At 37.6% G+C, this 17,156-nt stretch overlaps 1 long non-coding RNA gene across 1 annotated transcript in view; it reads left to right on the forward strand.

The window, feature by feature from the left end:
- The window catches only part of LOC134288283 (uncharacterized), a 585,889-nt gene extending 576,547 nt beyond the window's left edge, over positions 1 to 9,342 (forward strand). Inside the window, exon 3 of the long non-coding RNA XR_009997877.1 lies at positions 9,134 to 9,342. This is a non-coding gene — a long non-coding RNA (uncharacterized LOC134288283). The remainder of the gene's footprint in view (positions 1 to 9,133) is intronic.
- Positions 9,343 to 17,156: the final 7,814 nt, after the last annotated feature.

Genomic DNA, 17,156 nt, shown 5'->3' on the forward strand with positions numbered 1-17,156 from the left:
CAATTGTACACTGTTAGAGTTTTTTAGAAATTTGGAACAGTGTTGCTAGTTGTACAGTCAAAATGGTGCACACTGATTTTAAAATGTTGAAAAGTACCCAAAATTTGAAAACACAGTTTTATTTGTTTGAATTGTTAAAAAAAAAATACTGAAATATTTTGAAGAAATTTTTGCACTTATTATGCCTTACTTGGAGAACTATACCTGCGACAATATCTGCGACAATGTCTGCGCCAATACTAAACCGATTTTAATAAAATTTCTATGGTTCCAACTGCACAAATTGAAATTGAATTGATAATATATTTTTGTGCACGCATTCAAAAGTTATACATTATTTTGTGTGCCTCACTTTTTTCGAGACTGTAATGTTTAGAGACAGACTTTCGGAGATAGCTTGAGAATACTAAGAGGGTTGTTTCTAGTTAGCTCGTCAGACGTAGAGTCATTTGTTCTACGTGTTTATTCTCAGTTTATATGATTCGATAGCGTTACGCGCATTACATTAAGAGCGAACATTCGTTCGCTATCTCCGTCATTAGACAGGGACATAACAGCTCTTCACCCTTAAGAGCTTACATAACACCAATCGAAACTTTTTTTTTTCTTACACTATCAATATACACTGATTTCAATTCGAGCTGTATCAATACAAAACTTCATTAAAATTCGAAAACACATTAGTTCACCATATCTTATAGAAAGTTCAATTATACACATAATTTTTATCAATATTTTGTTTTCGCACTCGTTTGGACCTTCGTGGCGTGTCTTCGGAAGAGAAAGAGTTCCTTCGTTTTCGTCTCAGTCGCACAGCAACCTCAGGACCTCTCCCATTTCCGTTGCTGCTGTCATCCATCTGATTCGTTGCAACCCTCTGGTTCGTTGCAACTCTTACTTCTTCAACTGATGACGTTATCATTGGTCTGGGAGGGGATTCCAAGCGCCTTGGTAATCTAAGCTGATTTCGATGGACCATAGTTGGCACGTTTCCAATCACGATCTGGAATGTATTTTTAGAGAATCTCTTGAGAAAATGCCCTTTTAACCATTTGGCCGTAATGTGAGGGTTATGATTTTTGAACCATACTTCCTCACCCTCTGTTAAATTGTTAATAGGGTCGGTTGTCAAGTTAGCATTATTATTACATCCCAAACCATTGCACAATGGTCCGAGGACCAACATTAAGTGGAAAAAATTAATAACTCAAAAACCATCCAAGAGAGAGTCTTCATGTCTTCTAGACATTTGCTCGTGAGTCCAAGCCACGTTATATGCAAAAGTGTCCTAAACGCCAAATCTTAAAATACTTCATATTTCAGCACCTAACTTTTTTATTTCAAAAGATATCGAAATAAAATGTTCTGCAAAGTTGAAGAAGGTAAAAACCCTGACAACTTTCTCGAAGAGCAGTTTTTTCTATCTTATAACTTATTGAAGAAATAAAAAGTCCGAAATCGGTTTTTTTGTCATATGTCAAAAACTATCATTTTTTCAAGCCTACTATGTTCAGAGCAATTGTACATATTGCCAAAATACACATTTCGTCAGAAGACATCAAAGCTGTACGATGTTTCTATTAAAAGATATAAGTATTTTTGTACTTTTTTAAGCCAATTTTTCTAGCGTAACATTTGAAAAAGGCGCAAGTGAATCTTTTATTTTCTCCCACCACCGGATCTAGTATGACAAAAACTGCATTTTAACAAATTTTGGAGAGGGTGTTTTTTTGTTTTGCGTTTTAAATGTGATTTGACTATGACCGTATTTTAGGCATCAAATTCACGAAAAATGACATCCATAATGTCCGAGTTCAGCATCTACTCGTGTTTCAAGATCACTTATCTTAAACATTCGAGTAGCGATGAACCCAATGTTGTCTTTTTGGTTTTGTTTTGTTCCTTTGTGTAAGTGAGCAAAAATATAAAACAAATTCCCTATAGTTTTTCGATTTCTTAATTCATCAGATATATGCATCTGGTGATCGTATGCAAATTTTAAATTGAATTGTGGACCGTCCAGTTTTATATCTTTGACATATATTATGAAAGGCCTTTGATCCTAGGATAGGATGCGACACGTAGTCAGTCAATTTGAGACCGATTTGCTGTCAAACGGAGACCAGTCGCTGATTGGTCGAAATTGATATCCGTTTGCTGCGATCATATCGCTTTGTTGTTGGCTTGGCCGTGTTGCTAGTTTGTAGGTTTAGCATTTGATACCAATATTTAAAATCATTGTATTTTTTATTCAAGCTTTATCGCCTCAAATATGTCAGCATTCAAAAGCAAATCAACCTAATGTGACTCCCATGGCTTGACACCGGTTAAAACCATTGGTTAGCTGAATGTATTACCTAGTTGATGCAACGAAAAAAGCAGGCTGTCATTTCTTTTTTAAATTAAAAATTCGATATTTTCGACCCAATGTCAAAATATTAAGAATGGGGGTGAGATTGGGTCAAGTAAGTTATTGAGTGCACATAACCTTAGTTTAAAATTCAACTGTTATACAGTTCCCATTTGACGTTAGAGTTGTACCATGTTTACCGTATCTTCATAAAAGCACTTTTTTTTTCGAAAATATGTCGAAGGAGTGTCAAGTGAGTGTGTTCCTACGTTTAGTGCCTAAAACCATTTATAACAATAAACCCATGCGTTTGGAAAGCTCCTCTAAGCATTAGCTAATCTTTAGTGTACTGCAATATCGTAAGCTCACAAAATAGACTTAATAGCGTTCTTCTTCTCCACTTATTTTTGAAATATTGAGGAAATATCGTGCTACTACCCTACGGTAGTGGGACCCAGGAAATACTGGGGCTATAAAACCAGTAACATAGCACAATGCCGGAAGTTTTTTTTTGTTTTTATTTCTGTGTTCAATTTCGGATAGCAAACGAACGTCGAAATACGACATTCGTGATTGCTTATTGTGTATTTAACTTGAACTTTATGAATTAAGAGTGGCATATAAGGATCATTCATAAAATACATAGAAATACTTAAGAACGAAAAATAAGTCTACCGTTGTACTAGGATTCATACAAAATTTATTTAAAAAAATCCGTTTAAATGGTCTTGCGGGAGAGGGTCTAATAATGTGAAATGCTGTGTAACACATTTGAACGACCCTCTATCTTGAGATAGAGTGATTTTCTTTGGAAATACAGGGGCCAAAGATCATGTACATAAGAGTTTATAACGGAGGGTTTGGATAAACATTTCTTATGCAGTATACTAAAAATATCATGTTTTTTTTTCAATCAGTCTTTCAATGCGCCCCTCCCTCATTGTAACCCTCCCTCCACTCATGGAAGTAGAAACTTTAAATGAGGATGATTGTGGTATCTAAAAATAGTGATACAACATACAAGTGTTATTTTATCAAATTTCAACCATTTTTTCGGTTGTATTAGCCCTTTTAGATGGATTAATCATCTTTTAAAATTATTTAAGTTTTCATTCGTCATGGATACATTGTATTTTAAGTAGGTTTACTAGATATGATCTATAAAATTACCTTATATTCTCAGATAGGCGATTTCGAATACTTTGACCCATTCTCACCCCCTCTAAGGAGTGAGATTGGGTCAATTTTCAATCATTTGTAGTTTAGTAAGCAATTCATATAATGTGATACTTTCTTGCTAAACTATCATTGCCACATAGAAGAGTATACATACCAAATAAAAAGTTATTCCGACTTCAACTGCATTTGTTATTTAACAAACAATCTTTGAGTATCCTTTTTTGACCCATTCTCACCACCAACGACGGTAGGCTAGTTTCAGCCTAATCACAAGAAGTTGGCATCATCATTAATGTTAATTCAGTTCTCTTTCTAAAATGCAAGCTTCATGCACTTCATTTGGCTGAATGAAGCTTCTGCGAACGAATTTCACTGAATGTTTTTCCAGAACTTATTCCCAAAATGAGTTACGAACTATACTCGAAATCCATGTTCTGTCGTTCTTACGTAGGTGACAAACCCGTCGGAAACAGTAAGGTCTAAAATGCAAATCCAAACACGCAAATATTTGCAATTAGCAAACAAATTCACAAACACAGACATGGAAAACAGACAACTGCATCATCATTGCACAGCACAAGAGCACCGGCATCCTCATTATCTACACACAGCAAATCTCGGTTCCACCTCGGAGTCCCATGATTGGTGGGAAGAGTATCAACTCAAATTTTGGTTCCACTGCACTCTGTCTCTGTCCCGCAACCAGCTCGGCAAACCATAACAATAATCATCATCAACTGCTTTTTCACTTAATCTATTTAATTTCTGTTGCAAAAAGGTATTTGCCCATTCAGGCTCTGTTACTGTTGGCATTTATCCCCGGACGGCACCGCCATCCTGGCCCACGCTGCATCCGTCCGTGGCATGGATGGAAGGCTAGTTCAACCGGCTCTACCGAGAGCAGAACATCTCCACAAATCGTCAGCAATTATTCTACGGATGCAACGTCATCTCGGTGTGACTCTGTGTATACTTTTCGGTCGGGAAATGGGGTTTAGTGCAACTAGGTTGTTTCCTCGTTGTCGTGTACCTCATACCGTCAACTGATTCGTGGGCGGGTGCAAACCGGGCGGAAAATCCCTTCTATTTACATTACAGCGTGGTATCAGTCTCGTCCATTCCGTGTGGCCTCGTTACCGCAAAGATATGCACCGAAAGTGAGAGAAAGACGAGTGAGAGGAAACGCATCCTTGAACCACCCGGCTCCGGTGAACATCATCCAGAACCTCGACTCGACAGACGAACGGAACACGACGGAGAGTTGTCATTGTCAGTATCATCAACCAAATGTAAATTGTGTCATTTAGGACATCCTTCTTGTAACAACGGACGGCGTTGGTTCAGCTCGGTGTCCCAGCCAGGCATTCCGGAGGGAAGGACCAACGAAAGGCGTTTCTCTGTCTGGGACAGTTTATTCCGAATATCAGCATATCTGCGGCGAAGGATGTGAATGACTGACTTTTCCTCGTCTACCGGGGCGAGGAGGGTGTAAACTGACCTCGTCGCACTTGTCATACGCTTGCACTGCTCTGCCGGTACTGACGATGACAAGCATCAGTGGTGGGGTGGTAGGTCGGATTTTCCCGGTTCCGGGATGTTCTGTCTGAAACATCAGAGCTGGAGCAGTGTTGTCCCGGCATCTTCCCCGGCTAGCCATGAACCCGCAACGCTCAAGGATGAATGGGGCTTTTACAGGATTTTAAATTGCTTTAAACGGACTATCCGATGGATTGCTGGGAGTTGATTTGAATTACAAATCGGAAGATGAGTTCCAATGGGATCGTTCCAACGCAGGCAGCGAGCTCGATGCGAGAAGAGGGAGCTGTGCTTGTTCTGTGCGGTATAAGCCGCTTTCGAGCTGGATTATTTAGAAACGTTATGCTGAATAACTGATGCTCGGTGTTGATGGGCTGGCAATGATCCAATGCTCATTGTTTGAGTTTCGGTGTTTTCGTTTTTATCTCGCGCAAATTGGCGTTGGGGGAAAGCAAACGCTGTAGCATTACGTACACGCAAAACAAGAAAAGCTACCAAAAATTGAGATATGCCTTTTCTACCAATTTATGTATTAAAAACGTACAGAAAATGTGATAAATCATAATCCATTCGTTGTATTAAGATGCGCTACACGGTTCCACAGGTTCCATACCACTACACACAAACACCTCCATTCAAACCCGAGAAGTTGAACCGGGTTGCGTCTAAAAATAACTTTCGCTTCGTTGCTGAGCTTCGCGTCCTATTGTCTACATGGAATTTTCCACTTGCAAACAGCAACCTGCTGGATGCGGGCTTTTCAGTGCACAATGGGTCTAGAGTCGTATTTACGAAGACAAAAATGTTTCTGCCAAGTTCTGTCATTTCTTTTTTTTCATTATTGTGAAATGATTACGGTCAATCAAGTGTGGCTTATCCAAAAACCTGCTGATTAATTATTCTCTATGCAATATCAGAATGTTTTACAAAGTCATAGCAAATTTACAAAAATAAAACATTCGATTGATTTGATTGATTTGTCTTTATTAAAGAGACTTTCATCCCTTGGATAAAACATTCGAATCATTAGAACTTTTCGAAAAGTTTTCAATAAATTGCAACTTTTTTGCCTTTGGTCATATTTTAGTCGAGTCCAACGATACATGAAGACCAATACATTAGTCACAAACTTTCAAATTTAATTTAATTCGGTTCGCTTAGTCCTAAGGTACAGTAATTTGATAAACGGAAGTCAAAAACTAGATATAGATACACGCAAAACAAGAAAAGCTACCAAAAATTGAGATATGCCTTTTCTACCAATTTATGTATTAAAAACGTACAGAAAATGTGATAAATCATAATCCATTCGTTGTATTAAGATGCGCTACACGGTTCCACAGGTTCCATACCACTACACACAAACACCTCCATTCAAACCCGAGAAGTTGAACCGGGTTGCGTCTAAAAATAACTTTCGCTTCGTTGCTGAGCTTCGCGTCCTATTGTCTACATGGAATTTTCCACTTGCAAACAGCAACCTGCTGGATGCGGGCTTTTCAGTGCACAATGGGTCTAGAGTCGTATTTACGAAGGCAAAAATGTTTCTGCCAAGTTCTGTCATTTCTTTTTTTTTTCATTATTGTGAAATGATTACGGTCAATCAAGTGTGGCTTATTCAAAAATCTGCTGATTAATTATTCTCTATACAATATCAGAATGTTTTACAAAGTTATAGCAAATTTACAAAAATAATACATTCGATTGATTTGATTGATTTGTCTTTATTCAAAAGACTTTCAGCCCTTGGATAAAACATTCGAATCATTTGAACTTTATTCCATATATCTCAGGACTCAGATCACTTAGAAAGTTGATGTCTCCGGCGATGTTGTTAGGTTGGTTACGGCCGCTCAGTTGATTAGCTGATTGGTTCAAGGTTCTGTCAGTAGGCGGCGCTAGTTACGAATTAATTGAAGCATGCAACTTTTATTTATTATTTCAAATATATTCAGCAAGCTGTAACTTTTTCAAAAATGCACCAAATATTCTCAATTTTTTCCTGCCAGTTGCACAACTAGTAAGCTATATACGGTACAAATTTGGGCTCGATTGGACTACTTTACATAAAATTGGAGCAACTCTAATAAAGTAGTTCATATTTGAGTGTTCCTCGTTTAATTGCTATATCTCTGGATCAAGTGAACTGAATGAAATGCGACATTGCACAATTATGACTAATACATAGCTCTTTGAAAAACCTTTGACTTGACTTAGACACGTTCAAAGAAAACAAACTTACAGCTTGTTGATTACTTCACGAAAAAAATATCAATCATTTGAATGATTTTGCAAATGTGTAACTAGCGCCGCCTAGTGGACCATTAACTGTAAGCCCTTGACTCACTTACCAACGTTGTCGAAGACACCAACTTTCGAAGTGGTGAGAGTCCTGAGATATATGAAATTTAGAATTTGCCGTTTATCCATCCATCCATCCATCCATCATGGCATCGCAAATAAAATTCTTAGAAAGCAGATTTTTGAATCAGTTTAACCAGACGAACCACCCTAACATAACAATAATAGGGAATAGGGTCAAGAATTGAAAATAAACTTTCTAAAACACAATATGTGTCTAAAAACTTAAAGCTGAAGCTTAAACAGTTTTGTCTTCGCAAATACGGCTCTGGACCCATTGTGCAGTGTGGCGGCTGTATCACTTCCATCACCAAGCCACGTTTGTGTTGATGATAATGGCTTTCAGCCTCTTGTCTATCCATGTGCAGTTGTAGCAGTGCTGGTTAGAGCGCAGGGTACTGTGACTCACCATTATAGTGCCTCGGTTCGATTCCCGCCGCCGCCCGTATTTCTTTTTAAACATGTATTGGTATTTGATGCAGCCGCTGCTGCCATGATCAGTCTAAAAATAGAACAAATAATGAGAAACCAGTGCGACAGAACACACGCACACATGCGAAATTTTCCTTTTCCAGATTCTAGGAAGCCAATACAATTTTTGGTATACTGCCACCTACCAATTTTTGTATTTGCAAGGCCCTAATACAATATTTGTATATGTTTCATACCCAACTGTATTAGAATCTGCCAATCTCAGGTTGCGTGTACCTTAATCATGTTTATAAAACATATGTGCCAGTCTTAAATTACAGTACATAGGTTGTTATGTAAACATTCATAATTTCTGCGAATGCAACTTCATCTCAGTGTGACTCTGTGTATACTATTTGAATGTCATTATGAGGTGACAAACTAGCAATTATTTGATAATTAAAATAGCTCTTCGAAGCTAATGAAGGCGCAGGCAAGTCTGTCATTGGTTAGAAAATCTCGACTTGTCCTTCAAGCTACCTGCTACGCAACAGTTTCCCTGCAACAAAACATCGACCCCGAACATTAAGCTAAATTAATTACCGGAGGAACATATTACGGAGAAACTGCAACATCAAAAGCGACGCTCACTTGTTTTGGCATAAATTGGCATTTAAAAATTTTACCAGTCGCTTCATCAGAACTAAATAACATTTTCAGTAAGTGCGTGGAGGAAGGGTCAATGAGCGGTGAAGAAATGGGATTTGAAATTTACGGAACAGCGAGTGTAGGTACTCCTCTCGTTTTCGAACTCATCGGACGCATCAGACATGGTGAAAATATTTCAATTAGCGATCGTGAAAGTGGTTTAGTTGTGCGATATAATTATCGAATGCGATTTTTGGGAATGTCGCAATTAGCGATGCCTATAATGAATTCTGTCTAATTGGAAACTGACTGGATTGACCTTTTCCTGGACGTGATTTCAGATATAGACTTCCAGCTAATGGTTAAAGTTGGATGTGCCTTTTAAAATTTAGTGTTAATTTTAAGTTAAATGCAGAATGGAAGCATTGATGAAGTTAAAATTCTCAATTCAGCAACCGAACAGCGGAAACATCAACAACGGGCAAAGAGTTGAAAACCCATTTTCCCACCGATTCTTTTCACACGGCAAAATTGGAGCCTAATTAAATTACATCCAGAGAAAAGACTGTCGCTTACTGATTTAATCAAAACACCATTTGCAAGGGCTTTTACTGACGGAGTTTTATTTCTTTTCCGCTTTCTTTTCAGGTAATTGAAAAAGTGCTTCCCCCTCCTCGTGGAGACGGACGCGACGCCCTCCGTCATCAGCGATGAAAAGCGTTTTCTCCCAGAGCATTGTGATGTAGCAGTGAAAATTTGCAACAGTAACTGCAAAACGAGAGACGGTATTTATGGAATACATAGTTGAGTGTAACTATAGTTTGCAGCATTCGAACATGAACTTAACGACTTAGTTTGGAACAAGGCGAGGTAGAACAAGGGTCAGTTTCGAATACAGGGGATAGACAAAAATGGTCAACTAGCTGTAATTTTTCAAAAAGTGCATGAAAAATTCTTAAATTTTCACTGTTAGTTTGTCAACTAGTTATTTATTAATGGTCTATAACTTTCTTTATGAACAATTTTCAGTTTTGTCAAACGTTATTCAAAGCTTATTATATAAGTCTTGAATGCTCAAAATTTCATTGCAATCGTTTTATGGAATCCGGAGATATAACAGTCCAAAGTTGGTTATCGGATGATTATGCCACTTGCTAGAATGTTTCCTACTTCATTTACAATAGTCCAATCTTTTCCATTTTTTTTTCTTTTTTTATGTAGACGGGCTTGGTGGTCTAGTGGCTACCGCTTCTGATTCGTATGCAGAAGGTCATGGGTTCAATCCCTGGCCCGTCCCTTTCATCCTACTTTGTATCTTTCTATCCACTTTCTCCATGACTTTCTCTCTCTCTCTCTCTCTCTCTCTCTCTCTCTTCTCTACATCGACAATTCATGTATATTCATATGTTTATAGCCATCGCTAGAACCAGAAACGAACTGCGAAAATTCGTTTCCCTTCCTTCCAACTTCCACAGCACAGTGTATATAACGCCTACAAGTTACGCAACCAAAGCGAACTGTTAACGCCGTAATAGATGATCGAGCTCAAGAGCCGAGGTACAATAACTGAAAAGTGACGAATAGAGTTCAATTTGGTTCATTTACATATGTACACTATTCACAATTAACTGTACCCACGTGGGTCTGCGGGCGAGAGACGATATATTTTTGACCGACGTATGCAGATGGACCATACTGCTCGGCGGTTAACAGTAGTACTGATGGGCTCCTGCAGTTGGTGTTGAAGATGCGGGGGGGGGGGGGGGGGGTGTATGGTAACGGAAGAGCACTTCTCTGTCCCGTATACTTGTTCTGGATACGGCAGGCTAGATGTAGTTTGTTTTCTTCTCAGCGACATCTCTCTACATGCCATTGGTAGGTATATAGTAAGCTAGGAATAGCTGCTACAAAAGAGCGCGGAAGCTGTTGAAAACAAGCGATCATTGCTTGGATTATTGTTTTAGCCGACTGTCTGCAATCAGAGAAATCGCTACTGGGTAGTAGGCAATAGCATGCAGTTTACGCTTGTTCTGCACAATGAGGAGACTGGTAATTTACAGTGGCCAAAATATTGTCTGGAGAACATAGTTCACGTTTGGCGTGAACACGAACTGTGCCGCATATCCTGCATAGTAATCACCCCACAATCTATCACCTTACAAACATCCCCCAATCCATGGATTGCATCACCGACCCAACGGTGACTCCCAAATGTCCCATCCATTCCGTCTTACAAATACCCCAGCCCGTGCCGGTTGTGGGGATGCAGAGGTGCTCTCGGTCTTTAGTAGCAACAACCAGCACACTCCAACATTCCTTTCCCTTCCCAACTGGCTATAAGGACGTGGCCGGCGCCGTTATTGAGCAAAAATGTATGAGCTGCTTAAATTGCACTTTGAGAATAAGTGGAGTGTACCAGCCCTTATTCATTTGGATCTCAGTGCAATTGGTACCAGCTCAGATCAATCACGGAGGAGCAACATGTATAGTCAGATTTGATCGTTTGATCGTTGAATAGTCCAATTTTTCCCAAATTTACATTATTGATAGATAAGTAGTTGAACAACTTACAATGTTACAATAAAAATTTATTATTTTTGATGTACTTTTCGAAAAGCTTATAGGTCAGCAATAATCTGGTCAAATGATATTTCGCAGATAAACACCATCCTATTTGCACCTCCTTGCATTTGCACCTCCTTGAAGTATTCTACGAGAACGACGTTCGTGAATAAATATAGCAGTAAGTTCAGCAGTTCTTTATTGTTTTCGTTGCTGATTGAAACATATTATTATAAAACACGTTTTCTATTATGATTTTGTTTGTAATGTTTATTGAACATGTTCAAAAATGTTTACACCATTGAGTAACTCAGGTTAAAAAAAAACTACGAGGTTCTGAGAAAATTATTCCATGTTGTTATAGGTTCAAATGAAAATTTTTGAAATCCTCTTAGTAATTGTGCTTTCTGACCATGTTGTTTGCAATTTCCAGAACTTGTTGGGTTCAAGATAACATTTCTCGAGGGATATCTACTCCGAGAAAATGAAAACTCTGGGAAGAAGCCTATCACAATTGACAAAAACTCTAGGGCGAATGTCTAAATTAAATCTAATAGGATGTTGAAGTCAATATGAGATGGATGAATAACAATAAAAAAATCTACAGCTTGGGTGAGAAATAAGCTTACGACCCTTGTACGCAAGCCGACTACTTTACCAACTAACCTACCGATCCAATTATATATAATCGTTAACGCTACTCATTCAATTTTTCACATTTCTCATTTCACATTTCGAAACACAGAAAACAAGCCCCACCTCCGCTTCGGTCTCGGGCCTTTACAACCCTTAATTTGGGACTGCAAAATTGCCATTGACAGCGAAAGCTGTCGGTTTTAACTGTGGAAGTGCACTAGTCTGAGAAGCAGGCTTTTTCTCAATAGGAAGCTTATACCAAAAAAAAGAAGAGAAATTTGCCACACGGATTTGTATTCTTGTTTTCTGCAGTTTAAGGCTGTGTCCATATATCACTTAAATAACTTGGAGGAGGAGAGTTCAGAATTCCATGCTTGTTCATGGAGAGGAAGTGGGGGTTTGTGAAATGCCCACGTGGACAATATTAATTACGGAATTGAAACATAAATAATCAGCAACGAAGCAAATAATGTTGTTGTTATTAGTTGGAGGTGGCTTGTTATAGGAAAAATGTGGCATCAAATTAAAGTTTCACCATTTATTGGGCTGAATTTCTTGAAAAATTATTAGAATTTCGAGGTTTTAAAATAGGTAGTTTTACGTAACGTTCTATATCAAAGCAAATACCTTCCTGCTGAATCAAACCCTTTAGAAGTTTCTTGCAGAATGCATTCGATTTTTTTCCAGAAATTCCATTTTAAAATCATTAAAATATTTCCCCAAATGTTTTCTTTGGACATTAGGCCGTCCCTTATTTTGCAAAAATTGGAAATGTTATAAGTTCGTTAGTGGAAAATGATCGTTTTGGCTAAGAAATGATCGTGTCAAAATTTAAAGTCCATATCTCAAGGCTAAGTGGTCCCTCAAGGGGCCTAAAGTTGTCAAAAATGGTATGGGACCAAAAAAACATGAAATTTTTTGTCGACGAAAAAATATGCTATTCTACTAAAACCGGTGATTTTAGAAAAAAAAAAAATGTGCTTAGAATTGCGATATCTCTACTCGTTTTTGAGTTATTGAACAAGATAGGGTAGGTTTCCTTCGGGACCTAAAAAAAATGGTCGAAAATGCTGATTTTTCGGTTGTTTTTATGTCAATAATAGAGATATCGCAAATCTAAGCACATTTTTGGCCCTTTAGGGTCCTAAAATCATCGGTTTTAGTAGAATAGCGAATTTTTTCGTCGAAAAAAATTTCATGTTTTTTTTTGGTCCCATACAACTTTAGGCCCCTTGAGGGACCACTTAGCCTTGAGATATGGACTTCAAATTTTGACACGATCATTTCTTAGCTTAAACGATAATTTTCCACTAACGAACTTATAACATTTCCAATTTTTGCAAAATAAGGGACGGCCTATTGGACATCTTCCAGAGACTCCTTAAAAATCATCCAGTGATATTTTTAATAATCTTACATGGACTGCTTCACAAATTCCTCCATGAATTTGGTCAAATTCATTCTGCCAGAAATGTCTTACAGAACTCATTCGAAAATTTCTCCATGAATTCTTCAGAAAATCCTGCTGAGCCTTTTCGGAACTTTCTCTAGAGGTTCCTTCAAATATTTCTACTACGGTTCATCTGACAAACCCTCCATGAATTCTTTCAGAAGTCTCCCCGGGGCTTGTTTCCCACAGATCCCTTCAGAAATTTCTTCAACGATTCTTCGAGAAAATCAGAAATGTAAAATTCCTTCCGAAGCTTCTGCAATTTTTCCTTTGAAAAATCCTTCAGGAATCCGTTGAGAAAATCCTCCAAGAATTCTTTCCCAAATTTTGATAATTATTCCTTCCGAAAATACCTCAGGTATTGATTCATAAAGTTATTCAACGATTATTTCAGAAATGTATTTAGCAGTATTGCTAATACGCTCATGGATTCCAATATAATCTTCTTCACAAGTTCGAGCAGGGATTTCACGAAGAGATGTTTTCAGTAACTTTTTTTTTTTAATATATCATTTAATTCTTATAGGAATTCAAACCAGGGTTCCTAAGGAAGTTCTTCAGGTATATTAATATTTGACGAAAGAACTCAAATTTCGAAGACACTGTGTGTGTTAAATGGACAAATTGAAAGATAAATTTGGGAAAAAAATACCATTTGTTTTGGTAGGAATCGAACCCACGACTCCGTATCGCTAGTTCGGCGCATGAACCAACTAAGCCACATAACAAGTTACGATTCTGTGAAATAGAAAGCCTTTCACATCTTTATCTCTCTGCCGGCTTAAGTATCCCTCACAATCGCGGTTCCCCCTTCAAATGATGAATGCGAACGAATTGCTTATGCGATGAGATTCAATGTCCTATGGCCACATTCTTCTCCACCGACCGAATAGTCAGTGTGAAATCAGTTTTCTTCAGATAATCCTGTTTTGGACTCCTCCAGAGAATCCTTCAATACTTCCCGCGCCAGAGATTTCTAGATGAATTATACTACAGATCAAATATCCAAATCATCCAGTAATTTCCTCTGAAATTTCTTCACTCGTTAAGTATTCCAATGATTTTTCTAAAATTTGAGAAGCGATCTTATCAGATATTATTCCATGATTCTTTTTTTTTTAATTCAAATAGGAATTTAGAAAATAAAACCTCCTACAGGTATATCTCCGGGGATTCCTTCAGAGTTTTTTTTAAGTATTTCTTCATTCCTCCAGGGATTTTTCCAAAAAAAAAAAAAACCACGAGTGCGATTTCTATATTGAATACTGTACCTCTTTCCCTAAGCAACACACATGTCACACAAGAGTCACGACAACGCAGGTTTTGGTTGTATAGAAGCTACTATGTCATACTGTGACGCAAACTGCTCATTGCTTCTTTCCAAGAGAAATACATGTATTGTAATTCAATATAAAAGCTAAAACTTAAGGAAAACAACGATGCTTTTCCAGAAGATTGCTTCGGAAAACAATCTCTAATAATCCGATAAGAAATCGATGAATACACTTATGGTAGTAGGTTTGAATCATGAGAGAGTTTCCGGGGAAATCAATTCTTAAAAATGTTTAAATTGTCAATGAAACTCTTAAAAGCATTTTTATCCAAAATTTTCTATAAATTCTGTAAAAAAAACTTATTACGAAAACTTTCATTTTCATCACTGCTTTGTGGTATATGCTGATTTTTGTTTCTGCACAATATAGAGTGGCATAGGATCTTCGTCTGGCAGGTTTGTTCTCTTCATGAAGGGGTTTTTGTCGGCTGAGCAACCTAAAACAAGGTCGTATAATTTAGCTTCGTTGTGGAAGATTTGAGGCCAGATTTGAGTTCAACAGGTTTCAAAAAAGCCTCCACGGCGCAGATAACAAATCTGCTGAAAATGCATAAGTTCCCCTATGTGGGATTTTTTATTATCGTACAAAGTGGGCCGAAGTGACTAAAATTTTCATGAAACTTTTTCCAAAGGCAGGGCTCATGGATATATGAACAAAAAAAAATTAGGAAAAATTCAGGGTTGCCTATTTTTCCGGAAAGCTCACGTGGAAATTGTTTGTTTTCCCCTGACACTACTTACTTTGAAAAATCATAACTTAAGAACGAAGCATCGTAGATACTAAGTTTTTTTTGAGAGAATGAAAGCTAATTTTCTGAGAAATCCAAAAAGTATGAACAGGAAAAAGTTTTCCACAAAATTTTCTACAGTTGAGAAAATTCGTAAAGAAAAGCCGGAAAAACTAAGCCCGAACTCGTGGAAAATAAAAAAAATGTTGAGAGGAGGTTATTTTATTAGCTTTAATCGTTGAAATTATTGGAATTCATTTTTTTTTTTCGTTATTGAGTTATTACCAATTTTATTGAAAAATGTCCAAATGTGCCATAAAAGCCTTTTCTTTAAAAAATCATAACTTAAGAACGGAACATCGTAAAGACAAAGTTTTTTGATGACAATGAAAGCAAAACTGGGGTCTCCAGTTAGCCTAGTGGTTAAGGCTATGTATCACCAATCCGGAGACGGCGGGTTCGATTCCCGTTCCAGTCGGGGAAATTTTCTCGACTCCCTGGGCATAGTGTATCATTGTACTTGCCTCACAATATACAAATTCATGCAATGGCAGGCAAAGAAAGCCCTTCAATTAATAACTGTGGAGGTGCACAAAGAACACTAAGTTGAAGCGAGGCAGGAAAAGTCCCAGTGGGGACGTCGAGCCATTAAGAAGAAGAAGAAGAAGAAGAAGAAGAAAGCAAAATTTCTCAGGAATCAAAAAAAAAAAATATGAACTGAAAAAGGTTTCCCACAAAATTTTCCACCGTTGAAAAAAATCATCAAGTATAGCCGGAAAAACTATCCCCGAATTCGCGGAAAATTTTCAAAAAAATATTTTATATAAGTTGATTTCATAAGCTTTGATCGCTGAAATTTTTGCATTCCAAAAATTTCAGCGATCAAAGCTTATAAAATCACCTTCTCAAAAATATTTTTTTTTAAATGTGGAAAACTTTGTGGAAAACTTTTTCCAGTTCATATTTTTTTGGATTTCTTTTTTCTTTAGAAAATGAAAGCAGAAATTCATTTTCTAAAAAAAAAAAATTTGAACCTACGATGTTTCGCTCTTGAGTCATGATTTTTCAAAGCAAGTAGTGTTAGGAGAAAACAAACAAATTCCACCTGAGTTTTCCGGGATATTAGGCAACCCTGATTTTTTCTCATTTTTTGTTCATATATCCATGAGCCCTGCCTGTGGGAAAAATTTCACGAAAATCTGAGACCCGTCAGCCCAAACCCGTACGGTAATGAAAAAAAAATCCCCAATTATTTAAGGATTTTTATGTAAAAATTCCACACACGGTAAGATGATAACCAAAATGTCAGTTGTTCGAACGTCAGAACATTCACGGTCACCAAATAAGTGAACACGAGACGGAACACAATAGTTTTTGTTCTTACTAGTTAAAAGGAACTAAAAATATACCTTTTTGGTCCACCATTTTCGGGCTCGGAGTTGCCCATCTACGGGACGATGTCCGACCTCGTCCCGTAGATGGGCAACTTCGAGCACGAAACCGGTCGACCATAAAAGATAAATTTTTATGTTCCTTTTAACTAATAAGAACGATAAATATTGTATTCCGTCTCGTGTTCGCATGATTTGTAAGATGAGTTTGACAAACAGTGGCTCCACCGAGTGATAAGCAGATTTTTATACTGAATTTAGATTAAAACAATGTTAGACAGCTGTGTTCCCGTATGTGGCGACACATTTATTTTGGAATGAATTATGGGTGATCTTGAGTCTATATCTTTCTCATGAAATTGTTGACCTATAGGAGGAAAGCGATTGTAGAAGAGAGAATGTCTCTTTGATCAAATGATCAACGAGAACTGGGAAATGCTTAGCAGACGGCGTCCAGCAGGACAGACTTATGAAAATGGCCAAAGGGATATGGTAGGATGGAAAGTGCTGAAATTCAAGTGGGTCTTCAAATTGAAGAGCAATTTTGATGGATCGATTCATGGCTACAAAG

The sequence above is a fragment of the Aedes albopictus genome, chromosome 2, assembly GCF_035046485.1.
Source record: "Aedes albopictus strain Foshan chromosome 2, AalbF5, whole genome shotgun sequence".
Classification (NCBI taxonomy): domain Eukaryota; kingdom Metazoa; phylum Arthropoda; class Insecta; order Diptera; family Culicidae; genus Aedes; species Aedes albopictus.